Genomic DNA, 14,762 nt, shown 5'->3' with positions numbered 1-14,762 from the left:
TCGATATCACTTCTGACGCCCCGATACAATCAATCCAATAATTGACTTCTGGATATTTAGAATTTAATTTCTTGTCTAATTTTCTTATTCACAATTTTACACTTTTTATATACAAATAACACCAATCGATGCATATAATAAATTAATAAATAAATTAAGTGATTATTTTTATACTACGTTATATATCACAAATATCGTTTAAAATTAAGTAAAATAAATTTGAATATAAACGTTTTCTTTTAGATAAAATAGTTTTTAATGTTTTTCTTATGAGATGTGATGTGTTCTTTTATGGCGAAGATTGTTCACTTTAATGTTCAATTTCAGACAATCCTCACAGTTCTTCATTGTTTACGTATCTAAAAGAAAGTTGGTAGTAATTAAATTTTGATAGTCGAAATGGAAAACGTCATTGTGAATCCGTCGAAGAGAAAAATTTGAAACCCAGAAAACCCTCAAGTTCAGTTTAAAAAAATCAAAATCGAAGAGAAAAATTTGAAACCCAGAAAACCCTCAAGTTCAGTTTAAAAAAATCAAAATCTGCAATAATATCTCTGTAAATGATAAACATTATTTACGACTTTCAACAGCTGCAAAACCTTGTTTTCAAATATGTACTTTCCATAATACACTTACATATTTTGTATTTTAAAATATATATTATATTAAACTCCATGAAAACCAAACTAAACCGGTATTGTGAAACAAAACATACATATATTCATATTTTAAATGGAGATCTTGCCATTGCGCCCTTGAGATAGTTCATAAATTATCCAAAATTATTATTATTATTGCTATTATCTCTTATCACAACAAAGTACAATTAACATTGATTATTTCCATATCATACTCAATTTACTGTTTATAGATTAGTTTACATTGCAGTAGCCACTAGTAAGTACATCGTAGTTGGATTTTATTTCAATATCCACATGGGAGTACCGCAAGGGTAAATTATAAACCCTTTATTATGCTTTAATCAAATTAAGTAAATCATAAGTGGTATGTTTAAAAAATATAGAAATATTCTGACTTGCAAAGTACACAAACTGTACCTTTGATAAAAATGACAAAGAATGTGAATACGAGCGTAAATGAATAAGGCAAACCACGATGAAAATCCAATGTTTTTAGTCTAATGGAGTAGAATCTACATTTTATATTTGTTAAATACGAAAGAAATAGAGTCTGGATTTAAAAACTTCTTGTACTTATCATTGAGACAATACTATTAACTAAAGGACAAAATTACTATATGGTACTGAATACAGTATTGCGAAATTAGTAAAAGAAGCTACCGATATTATGCAAAAAGACTTTAAGAGTATGGAATTTTTACAGAAAGGGCCCCTATTTCGTATAGAAGCAACAATTCTTTGTCAAAGTTGAGTTGGGGAGTGTGTATACTCTCTGCCACACGCATGCTGTATACTGTATACGTTTTCAGGACTTCATTCCCACGTGTTTTTTTTCGAGCGGTTTCGGCGGTAATTCACTCTGCATCCGGTGTCCCTGTGAATAAGCGATGACAAGGATGCTCCAACTCCGCTCTACATTTCTAGTATGTGATCTAACTTGCTCGTGGAAGCAGGTTACAAGCAAAAATGGAAGCGTTGCAAAAGAATTGAACGAAAAAATTTATCTTAGGTATTATATTATAGGATTATCAAGATTTGGAGGACTTTGTTCTGAACATGGATATGTGAGGATCTATATTTGACTCCCATTAAGATCAATATATCATTGATTGATTCGGCAGTCACTTTGTGATGATATCTATCAATTTGTAATTTAAGTTTTACTTGGTAAACACCACTATCTATCTATTGTATTTAAGGTGTTAGAAAATGATGCGGAATACACCGAAACACGTGTCACAATAGATTTTAATTTACCAAGTAAAACTCAACATGATAAGTTATAAGTTCAAATACTTTTGGACTATAAAAAAGGATTATCTATTTATGTGAGCCGAGTTAAGTAATAGCTTAGTAAATGCTTTGTTATATGGATAATTGAACCATAAAAATAAGGAAAAAGTCTATTCCATATTTCTCCTCTCCTATCGCAATTCCGTTTAGCCGGTTTGTTGCAATGACGTTAAAAAAAGACGTTGATTGGCGAAGAATATCAAGAATTGAAACCAAATAAATATGCAATGCTGCAATTCGGCAACAACGAAAACTTTCATTTTCGGCCAAATAATGACGGTGTTTCTGTGGCTTCGTAAATAAAAAGACGCCCCTCGGAGCGTACGAGCGATCATAGCCACTGCAATTAAATGCATACAGGTAGAGAGACGGATGTGTAAGGTGACACTACGTCCGGTAGCAGTCGGTACGCAGTATACACCTTTAGGCCTGATGTGAATGAAGGACAGGAGACAGGATTTACACTCTAATGTGAAGTCACCGCAAAATACTTTTTAGGTTCATTTTAAGTCGATTTAAGAACCGATGAAGGCTCTTTATTTTTATTTGAAAAGAGTTACAATTATATTTTACAGTGAATATAATGTGGTATTTAATTTTTTGAGTCTTTAAATTTAGGAGATTAAAACTGTATCAATTTTTTGCCAACAAATGTGTTGGCTTGGTCTACCTTTAAACAGAGGTCTTCGTGGATAAGATGAAATTATCAAATATGATTTCGAAGACTTGGTACGATCAAATCAATCAGAACCTAAAATGCGGTGGTGTCAAAAGTCTGCATAATCGGTGGGCATGTATGACTAGATGTATGGATGTGAAGGAAGCGAGGAGTGTATGTCAGGACTGAATCCTCTTTGCCTAAAAACGGCGTGATACTAGTAGTAGTAGTCAAATATGATTAAATCTATACAGGTCTATTTGCAATATTTTCAACTACTTTTTGCTTCTACTGGTGGCTAGTCATTTCTAAAAGTTATTTATTTATTTATTTTTTAAACTTCATGTGTAGTAAATTGTTAACACACAATATCTTCCAACCAACGAATAACAGACAAGTGATATTGGTCAAAACGTTTGAGACCTTATATATCTGTTTGCAATCAGAGAGTAAATGGTGCTTGAACAATAAAAACAACCATAATTCACAAATTACTGCTATATTAATTAAGCAACTTCTTTATACATTCTAAATTTTTATGAAAAATACAAATTGATGATAATTATTGATGCATACAAGTATAAAAGCTTAGTATTATTGATAATCAACTTCAGAAATCCATCATTTGGAGATACTAGACCAGATATTGACATACCAAGTTGCATTAAATCCGCAAGTTACGCTATGTGTAAAAAATATTCTCGGAAGTTCCAGAATGGTCGACCACACGTGCACCTGTTTCTGGCCTTTGTCTCATTTACCTGGTTATCCAAAAATGAACCGCAAACAGTAATAAAAGAAAACAAACGACAACTAATCTGCTTTTTTGTATCGGCCACATAAAACTGGACGGCGAACTACAAAGCTATCCTTACGAACACCAGGACGACCAATATATATACACACACACAAGGATGTCGGAATTATTCGGTGTTACTGAAGAATGCATCATAAAAGAGATACATCGATAAACTAACTAACTAACTAACCATCACGCCGCTTCCCCGCAGGGCTAGGCAGAGAGAATCGAACGCCACACCAATCTGGTCTTTGCAAACATTCTTCGCCTCTTCCACGTTCATGCATCTCGTCATGTATACCCGACGATTATTACGACTCCTGACCCGGCCGCTTTCAAGTATTTGACATACCTGATTGTGCCAAGTTTCCTCAACATCGTTTTGCCACACATTCGTCTTAGGGATCGCATTTCGACTGCATTCAGTCTGCTTTCATCCTTCTTTTGCCGACTCCATGCTTCGCTTCCATACATCGATAAATTGATTAATAAAAGAGAAGACGATGATGTACTTTATATTGAACTAAGCATAACTACTACTGGTACTACTACCATCACGCCGTTTTCCCGCAGGGGTAGGCAGAGAGGATGGAACGCCACACTCTTCAGTCCTGACATACTGGATTTTACTGGATTTACATTTTTGCACGTCTTCGGGTCGACCAAAAATCGCATGTGTTTTGAAAATCAAACATTTTGTGTAGTTTTAAGTGTGTAAATGGTGCTATAGTGGTGAATGGTGGTATTGTTTGCATGCTGTGGTAGTGATTGTCCTGACGAAGAGACGGGTACTTCTCGAAACCGGTGGACATAAAAATCTCGGTGAGTGCTTTTATACTAATATTATAAACATTATTGTAAAAAAATAAATAAGTAATCCAAAATTGTTCAAAACTAAATACATGGTTGTAAAATCATCTGAACACATCAAAGGGATTATTTTAAATGTTTAGAATAAGAAATATACATCCGAATATAAAGAAGTTTCAATCCTAGAACCCTGTCTACTATTGAATCGTCAAAATGATCTCGGAAAATAAACAATCAAAAGCGAATCAATTTATTTGGTAAGTGATTGACGGGCGTGAAAGCCGATTGAGCGAGATCAGAAGGGGTTAGCGTCGTGCGTGTAATGCGGCCATTAAAGATGTTACACACGAAAATCTGTGCTTTCTGACCCCCTGACATGGGGCCAGCTCTGTTGGTGGCTAACCACTCAAGAGGGCACTAAATTGGTATGACCTCTGCCACTAACTCGCATCTATGGCCCGCGCTGTCAATTAAAATGCAATTAGCTCAACGTACCGAACAGCTTGTAGCCCAGTCACACTGCCCACATCGGTTTGATGCGAGAAAAGGACGGAGATGGATGACTCAACACCCACACAAGAGAATTTTTTTCTGTCCCCGATCGACCAAAACACAGGCAAGCAGAAACAACGAGTAAATGGGGCCATTCAGCGCCTTGGACGGTGTACAAAAGACGAGTTAGTTCAGACAACTTTTGACGAGGTTGTCAGATTTGTATGACCGAAGAATTTGACACTTGGTTGATCATAGAACGGGGGTACAAAAATGGATAGCAATAGCTACTGGATTATCTTCGCAGTGGGTACAAATACAACACAACAGAACACAATGTGTCATAACGACTTAATAAAATTCATAGATCCATGCCATCACGCTCTACCTATTAAGTACGATAGGGTAAATTGTTCCATAATGATACTCCAAATTTTAATTTCTTTTTTTGATGTTTGGTGAATTGTGATTTACAGATCAAACTACGCCGGTTTGTTCAGTTTTGACCCTAAAACTATGTTCAAATTACGACGACAAAATAACAATGACGATTCCTAAAAAAAATCAATGATCGCGTCGTTTCTAGGCTTCTGCTTCACAGCATCTTCCGTGATCTCTTTAACCTATTTTTTTTAATTACCTAACGTCCATGTGACTCTGAAATCTAGCTACGGCTTGTGCAACAGCGCTTATCATGACCCTACTCAGGCTTCAACTTTTTGAGTTTCATAGCCTATGCCTACTCGCGAGTGGATTTACTCTTTATGTTTAAAGTTACTATAATTTCATGTAATTCGTGAGTGAAAATTCTAGGCAAAAACACTCGCTCAAACCTAAATAATGTAACTATTAACCCCAAAATAATAAAAGCTTTTGACTATCTTATATACTCTCGTTTTATTTGTATGTCATTTTTTTGCAAATATTTAGTAACAACGTCACTCGTAGGATAATTTAGTGATCTAGGGCCAAACAAATATAGAAAGCTGTAATTTTGCATTACCATTTGATCGTAGACTATAATAAAATTAAGAATACAACAATACATGAAAAGTACTGTCTGCATTCGATATAATATGAATAAAAAATATGATGATGTGAAGTCATTGTTGTAGACAGTACAAGCTTTGCATAATAAATGCAATCGGATAGACGTGTGGCGTCTTTATTACTCGCATATGCATTCTCTTTCTACCAATCTGGGAGGCGATTGTTCGACCCTTTCAGAATTCAGGCTAAAATGGCAAAGTCAAGATCCTGAAGGAACCTTAAAAGGATATAATGTTCAGAAAATACTAAGTTTATTAAGTACAATATATAAATATGTATTATTTTTTGACATCTCATCAAAGATGAAGAAGAATATGGAAGTCTGGGCATTTACGGGGCTGACGACTGTCATAAGCTGGTTTACGTGATCACTTTACACACCTGTAACATTCACCAATTCTACCCATTATTGACAACCACGCTACTCAAATTCTTGGAAGTTCTATACATGTGAACCAATTTAGAAACCTAGTTTTTGAATCACTAGAACTTCACTAGAGACATTTATTGGTGAGATGAAAAGAAGCTTTTTATTGAGCAGAAACTCTTATATTAGTATGTGAGGTCCGAATCCTGGATTTATAATCACATATATGAGACGCCAGAAAATATCATTTTCATTTTTATTATTTTAACTTTTCATTTGACCAGTTAATTTATTTACAACATTCAAAATGTTGTAAATAAATATGTATATTATAGGTTTGCGTCTGGTCAGGTAAAGAGTCTAAATAATCGGCGGGTATGTATGAGGAGATGCATGAACGTAGAATAGGCAAAGAATATTTGCAAATACAGAGTGGTGTGGCGTTCTATTCTCTCTGGCTACCCTGCGGTGAAGCGGCGTGATGGTAAGTTATTTAGATAGTTGTAGGTTTGACTCTGGCCAGCGTCTGTACACGACAGATTCTCCAGTTCTTTGGACACGTTGTGCGTGGCAATGGGGATAGCCTGGAACGACTGGTTGCGATCGTTAGCCTGGAGGTGAAGAGAGGGATAGGAAGATACCCACACGATGAACCGATCAAATTAAGGCAGCAGCAGGGACCTCAGTGGTTACAGCGCTACGTGCAGCGCAGTCAAGGGATAACTGGAGAAGAGCCATTGCTTCCACAAGGGTCACAACCCTCAGTAATGACGAATAAGACGTAGAAGAAGAATACTATAGGTGTATTTGGAAATCTGAGCATTTCATGGCTTATGACCTGCCACTGGCTGGCTTAGTAATCACTTTGTACACTGTGCAACGTTCACCATTGTGATGATTATTTAACATCCATATTGGGTTAACTTTCGAAAGTTGTATACTTATATGCAGTGTTATAACAATCGCATTTGTATTTTGGTTGGAACTGACAGGTGGTGCTGCCATCTGTTAAGAACGTTTGAAGTTAATAGCTTTCTCCACTTTGACATATTATGCATTTTGAAATATCGTAATTGGGGAGAAAATACAGGGTATAATAGAATAAGTAAAATTGTTTTAAAAAAATCAGGGGTGTAGCGGTAAAAAGTACTAGATTTGCAAATTAATAAATTTTCTAAAAGCCTTAATAATATGCAATAGTATCATTTCAAAATGGTATATCGCATGATTTCGAGTATACAAATTTGAAATAATTCAATAGTTTAAGACAGTTTTTAAAAGCTCCGTTATATATTGTAAGTATGCATGTATTTATGAAAACTATGTAATTTGTTTAAATATATTTTTTGCAGCTGTTAAATAAAGTACATTTGCACAAAAAATAAGTAATATATGTGTATTTAATAATATAAACATTTATGACAAACATGTCATTTAAGTAAATTAGATAAAGCACTATTATTAAATGTCACTGTGCGTCAGACGCAACGCGCTTCGCGGAATTCACAATGACGTCCATTTTTGAATAAGCTAATCTGTTTGATCCACCACTGCTAAATTCCGTTTGTTAATAATAACAATGGGCTACATTGACAATATTATAAACGTCAACACTGACGTACGAGTATATACTTACGAACTTCATGTCATTAAAACCACAAATGTATTCGCCGATTTCGATCACGGAGCGAACGTATAAAAATAATCGTAATACATGTAAAACACTGGATGTTAATGTGTTTAACTTGAGCAAATGTCAAAATAAGTCCGTGAAAACAATCGAAAAACACTTTGCGGTTTGTCGATTACACTTTTGTTCATCGCCAGACTTGCAGCTTCAAAATTGGTATTCTGACAGCCGTAAAAGTCCGCGACGGAGCCATTTTTTACACAATTCAAGCACGAATTCGGACGTTTTTTGGATGTTGACACTTATCGTTCGTTAGCCGATCGTTTGAGATGAATTTAGATCGTTTTCTCGAGGTTTGAGCGGGTTTTTCAAGTTGCGCGCGCACCACCGCACCTGCGCGTAGCTACGCGGTACTGAATACAAAATACAAAACCGAGCGAGCGAGTACTTCCGGCGCGAGAACGGACTACACCCCTCCCAGTGGAATAATATCATTTCTCGACACGTATCCCGGACGGGAGAGGACTTGCGCACTTTTAGAATGCAATTTTCTCGTAAATCCACTAAATTAAGAGTACGAATAACAAATAACGCACTAAACAAATTGGCCTCGTTCCACGGAGCATCATATACCACGCAGTTTATATTTCATATTTGAAAAAATGATGACTCAGTTATATTTTGAATGGACCCATTATCTCCCCAACAAATTATTTATTTTTATAAAATGTATCAATAAAAACAATTTTTAATACTCGTATTTATAGATTTGAGGTTTAATTTGTAGAGTTTGTAGAACTGTAAAACATAGGGGGTTAACTATGTTTCAATTTTTTATTTATACATAGAAAAACCCTCCTTTAACGTTGAGATTGGTACTGCGTTATCCATGGGAACTTTGTAGGAAGTTAATATTTTTAAATTGTAATTTTAAATGACTCATTTCAGTCTTTTCCGGTGCTTCAAATGTAAAAATACTATTTCATAAAGTGACTACTTAAAAAAAATCCTCTAATCTCAACGTTATAGGGGGTTTTTACTGCATTTAATATTAAAATCCAGCACTGATTTTTAGAGTCTACTAAATTGTATTATATTATTAAAAACACAAAAATAAAATTTGTGACAGTTTCGCATTGTTATGGCACTTTCAAACTTCTGTCTTTCTAAATACAGTAAGCAAGGCGAAACAAATGTCAGGAATTTTATTTTAACACGTTCTAATAATAAAATACAATTTAGTAGACTCTAAAAATGAGTGTTTGATTGCAATATTTAATATTCACATTTATTTTAACATCATGTAGAGAAAGAAATATGTACATTGGTAGGCTTATTGCTAAAAAACAATATCTTCCAACCAACCAAATGTATTAGACGTTTATTCGGCCAGGAATCGATCCGGGAACATCATTCATGATAACAGCTGTCTGTACAAAACCACCAAAATAACAGTTTTGACGAAATTAGAAGTAATTTTAACGAAAATAATTTTCAATTAATAAATTGTCGTAAATATAACACTAATTAATGTTATCATATTAAAATAAAGCGTTATATTGGTAGGGGAGAAAAATAAAGAACACTCGATATCTATGTGCCTTCTCCCTCTTACACCAGTCCGCGATTGAAAGCCGCGCGAAAGAGATGCAAAATTCCGGCTGAAGGAAAACGCCAGCTCTCCGCAAACAAGCTCGGAACTGCGGGCAAGTTTATGAATGGGTGTTGTCGTCTCTCTTGCACATATCGATGATGTGCAGTGACCCGAATGAGGGGGACAGGGACGCAGTGTGTCGCCACTCAAAGTGGGGCTATGCAACGAAGTGGTGAACAACTCGACTTGATGTGATAAAAAAATGTATGAACATAAAAATATAAATAAATACATGAAATATGTACGTGTATATATAAATGGCTGAAATTAAGTATTTCTTCCGTTTTCGCTTGTGAAATGTTTTTTTTTCAAGTTGGTATATATAAATGGCTTAAACTTTATAAGATAAAACAAGTTTGTTTTAACCACGTTTATATTGGTACACTTTATACAACCGGTTACGACAAGAACCTTGTCATCATCAGGGTTTATGTACTAAATTCTAAAACATTGAAATACTCATAGTACTCCAAAAACTTCCACGCACTCCGTACACCATATGAAAATATGATTTAAAAATTTGATTTCATAACTCCTAAATGTTGTTTTTATTGTGCATTGCATAGCAAATACGTCAATTCCAAATGAAAACTACGAATGGAATCACTCAAAAACAGTATGAAGCCGCGCGCACATACGTAAAGTGCAGCACACACACAAAAACCTACCGTGCAGAAAAGATTCAAGAAATAAATGGCTTAAATTAAGTATTTAATTTCATTATTTATGAATTTAAATATTAAGATTAAAAAACAAAAAGCGGTTCTCAACGGAGTGCTGGTACCGACACTGATGTTTGGCAGCGAAACATGGAATAGGCAAAGGAAGGATGAAAGCAGAGTGAACGCTGTTAAAATGAACATTAAATGACAGACAATTAAAAACGATATAAGAAAGGAATGTAAGGCTGAACAAGGATAACTGAAGAGATAAAGAAGAGTTCTTTAAGGTGATATGGACACGTGGAGTGAATGAATAAATAGAAAATGACTAAGAAAGTATATTTAGCAGATGCAAACGGGAGTAAAGAACGAGGACGGCCAAAAAAAGACTTGTCACGATCAGATCAATCAGAGCCTAAAATCCGGTTGTGTCAAAAGTCTACATAATAAGAGCGCATGTATGTTGTGAATAGATGTTAAGTATTAGTGTTTGACCGGACAAACTAGTGTGACGTTCCATCCTCTTTTCCTACCACTGCAGAGAAACGGTTTGGAGGACTTGCGCACACGACTACGACAGTTACCACTAACTAACAGTCGTAGATTTAAAAAAACTCAATACAGTTGGGTTAGGTTGCTCGACCTTTAAATATATAATCTACATCTTTAACAATGTAATTCATCTACTACTACTACTACTACTACCATCACGCCGTTTCCCCGCAGGGGTAGGCAGAGAGGATGGAACGCAACACTCTTCTGTCCTGACATACACTCCTCGCCTCCTTCACATCCATACATCTAGTCATACATGCCCTCCGATTACGCAGAGTTTTGACACCGCCAGATTTTAGGTTCTGATTGATCTGATCGTGCCAAGTCTTTTTCGGTCGTCCACGTTCTGTTTTCCCTCTCACATTCGCCACATATATTTTCTTAGTCATTCTCTCGCTATCCATTCGCTCCACATGTCCATACCACCGCAAAGAGCTCTTCCTAATCTTTTCAATTATTCCTCGTTCAGCCTTACATTCCTTTCTTATATCGTCGTTTTTAATTCTGTCATACAATGATTTTCCACACAATCGTCTGAGGGAGCGCATTTCAACAGCGTTCACTCTGCTTTCATCCTTCCTTTGCCAGTCGCTGCCATGTAATTCATCATATTATTATATCCAAATTGTTTTAAAATCGACTGTCAAACGATAAAATACATACGTATGTACATGTTGGCAAGCCTGCGGTTTCAATTTGCGTGTATGGATTTCTGGAAACGGGTTTTTTCTCTTGCAACGTCAGGAAATTTCAAGCAAAGGTAAAATATAAATGATAAAGAGTTGCAATTTCAAGTATTCAACAATTACAAAGTGTATATTACTCTCCCACTCGCACTTCCTTATTCTTCTTCATCTATGTTGAGATGTCAAAAAGTAATGACAACTTTTGAGTGGAAAAAAACCCACATTTATGAACAAGTTTTTGGACACATTCAAAATGTTACGAATAATAATAACTGGTCAAACTATAAACTGCATAAAAAATTAAAATTCGTGTTGCCCGTATTATAATCTTAAATACATAAAAATAAAGGGTCTCTGCTAAATAAAAGCTTTCTCAAACCAACATAGATGGCTTTTGCCAACTCATATGTACTGTGTCATGAGATTAGTAATATATCAAGGAGTTCTAGTATGGTTGTCAACCATAGGCAGAATAGTGAATGTTGCACGTGTGTAAAGTGATCACTTTACCAGCCTATGACAGGTCATAATCCCTGTAAATATCCAGACTTCCATATTCTTCTTCATGAAAAAAAATATATGTAACTATGTTGATTATGTATCTTTGATTAAAAAAATAAAAAAATGTATGTTAAGTGAAAAAAAACTTTTCTTATTGAAAAAACAAGGAACAAAAAAATATGTATAAGGATTTTTTTCTCGAAATACCATCTTATTTCAAGAATGATTACTCAACCAACCTATGACAGGTCATAAACCTTGTAAATACCAAGATTTCTATATTTTCAACTGCGCTAAGACGTCATAAAAACATAGGGAACAAAAAAAAAAGATTTTTTCTCGATCACTTAACCAGCCTATGACAGGTGATAAGCCCAGTAAATACCCAGACATTTAAATTCTTCTTCATCTATGTTGACATGTCAAATAAAACATGTTTTCTTATTTTTTAAATAAGTAACGAAAAAACGATATTTTAAGAATTTTTTTCTCAAAGTACCATCTTATTTCAAAGGTATGTAACAATAATAGACAAATAGATACTCAGCTTTAACCAAGTTTCTCGAGAGCTCGGTTAGCGATCGCTGTCTCAACAAAACATTTTTACAACCGCTTAGCGTTCCCGGTTTATGAATGAATCTCCCCGTCTCGCTCGGCCGCCTCAATCTTCCGCTCGCACTCACAGATAGTGCGGTGTGCATAGATCTATATGTGTGTGTGCGTAGTACGAGATAAGGTATACATAACATAATCAGGGCTGTGCGCAGGCGTAAATTGCTTAACCATTGTAAAAAATAAGATTAAATATATAAAAATTATGATGACAAAGCTTCCTAATAAAAAAATACAATAAAATATATAAAAATCATGTTGACAAAGTTAACGTTATGTCCCCATTTTAATTTTTTGCGTTAATTGGTGAAATGCCAAAGAACTCATTTTAACGCTTATGAATCCCAATAATTATGTACATTTTTCATCTAACTAACTAACCATTACGCCGATTTTCGTAGGGCTAGGCAGAGGGAAACTGGCAGTACACAATGGAGTTCTGGTTCCAACCCTTATGTATGGAAGCGAAGCATGGAGTTGACAAAAGAAGATTGGAAGCAGACTGAATGCAGACTGAATGCAGTCGAAATGCGATCCCTCAGACGAATGTGTGGCAAAACAATGTTTGATAGGTGTTCGAATAATGAAATAATGAAAGAATGTAAGGCTGAGATAAGCATTATCGATAAAATTAAGAAAGGTGTGTTGAGATGGTTTGGACATGTGGAACGTATGAGTGAAGAAAGAACGGTTAAACAAATTTATGAGGTGAATATAGTTGGAAAAAAAAGCAGAGGAGGACCGAGGAAAACTTGGCACAATCAGGTATGTCAAATACTTGAAAGCGGCCGGGTCAGGAGTCTTAATAATCGTCGGGTATGTATGAGGAGATGCATGAATGTAGAAGAGGCAAAGAATGTTTCCAAAGACAGAGTGGTGTGGCGTTTGATTCTCTCTGCCTACCCCTGCGGTGAAGCGGCATGATGGTTAGTTAGTTAGTTAGTTAGCTAGGCAGAGGGAATAGAACGCTATACTACTCTGTCTTTGCTAACATTATTTGCGTCTTCCACATTCATTCTTCTCCACATACATACCCGCCAATTATTTCGATTCCTTACCCGACCGCTTTCAAGTATTTATTGCTAACAAGTGGATTTGCTAACATTCTTCAGTAAATCGCTTTCCTGGCACACACATTATGCACTTTTGTCACCGACGTCTGCAGGCAACATTATAGTAGCTACATATTTTATCTGTATACAAATTATCACAAAAAAAATCAAACTGGATGTAAAAAATCGTTTTTTTGCAACAATTTATATTTTTGTTATATTATTTATTGATTCGGCATTACCTTTGTGGAATGACATGATTATTTTATTAAAATTGAACACTTGAATATACCACATATATGTTTTAATTTGTACCAGAAGATGAAAACATCTGTCGTTTTCAAAACTAGTCGTAAATAAAAATAAAACTCATTAAAGTGGTATATTCAAGTGTTTAATTTAAAAAAAATATATTTTTATTTATTTAATATAGTAACAAGAGTTTCTTTTACATAATTTAATTCATTTCTACATGACAATCTAAACATGAATAACGCAGTTCTTTCCAGCTTTTGTGCTTGGAGAGGGACTTACACTTATTATTTATTGATTATGTTTGTGGGTGATATAATTTATTTTAATTTTAAAATCAATCAATCTATTTGTATTTAACATTTTAGTGTCTTGAATGTTTCTTTTATATCTGTAGGAAGGCTATTTGGAGTATTTGGTTCATTCAACAATGAAGTGAACGAATAGACTACTTATTAAATAAATAAAAACGAATGCAGTTTTTATTTAAAATAAATTTGTATGCAGATGCCAATTGAGACATTCCATATAAAAGAGTTGCGAAAAAGTACACCGTTAGAATTTCTTAATTTGTACGATTCGCATTTTATGATTGATAAAAAAATGTCTGTTGGTGTCAGCCCTGACCGGATAGCAGTTTGTACCTGGCAGGTGCCGCTCTCTACATCCGAGCCCGGGGTAGAAAAAACACAATACATCCTCCTACACCACGGGGTTGGCCTTTTCGGGACACATACACAAACCACAACACACTCATGAATGAAATCGTAAATGCCAAACCCGAAACGAAATGGTACTCTATTTGCGGAGTATATCTACCAGACGAAGGGAGGATTTTGGTTTACCTTGTAAACTTTACCATGGAGGATAACGAAACGCTAATCCACATTCTCTACAATTGTGACGCACTCGCTCACAAACGAAGTCACATCCTTGGAGGTCCTCTACTGGACTCGAGAAGGTGAAGCTCCTACCACCAAGACAGGTCGTGAGTTACATGACTCATGTAGGTCTTGGCAGTGAGCTGTAATACAGAGGGAAGTCACGA

General features: G+C 35.2%; 2 protein-coding genes across 3 annotated transcripts in view; one reads left to right on the top strand and one right to left on the bottom strand.

Moving 5' to 3' along the window:
- pnt (ETS transcription factor pointed) overlaps nt 1–14,762 on the bottom strand; it is a 328,008-nt gene that overhangs the window by 109,725 nt on the left and 203,521 nt on the right. The window contains exons 1-2 of one of the 2 annotated variants that reach the window (XM_088258846.1): nt 7,747–8,130; nt 1–359 (exon numbers count right to left, since the gene is read on the bottom strand). The exon at nt 1–359 is cut by the window's left edge and continues 131 nt beyond it. The exons of the other annotated variant lie outside the window; for it this stretch is intronic. The gene's annotated coding sequence lies outside the window, so the exon portion shown is untranslated. Of the gene's footprint in view, nt 360–7,746; nt 8,131–14,762 lie in introns of those variants that run through there. 2 annotated transcript variants of the gene reach the window in all.
- Nucleotides 1–14,762, top strand: part of Polr1F (RNA polymerase I subunit F) — a 185,870-nt gene that overhangs the window by 166,011 nt on the left and 5,097 nt on the right. The window lies entirely within an intron of this gene.

The sequence above is a fragment of the Brachycentrus maculatus genome, unplaced genomic scaffold (genome assembly GCF_059751285.1).
Source record: "Brachycentrus maculatus isolate JH-2025_06_01 unplaced genomic scaffold, ASM5975128v1 h1tg000104l, whole genome shotgun sequence".
Taxonomy (NCBI): Eukaryota; Metazoa; Arthropoda; class Insecta; order Trichoptera; family Brachycentridae; genus Brachycentrus; species Brachycentrus maculatus.
The sequence above is the reverse complement of the archived record's forward strand: the minus strand, read 5'-3'. Positions and strand labels throughout refer to the sequence as shown.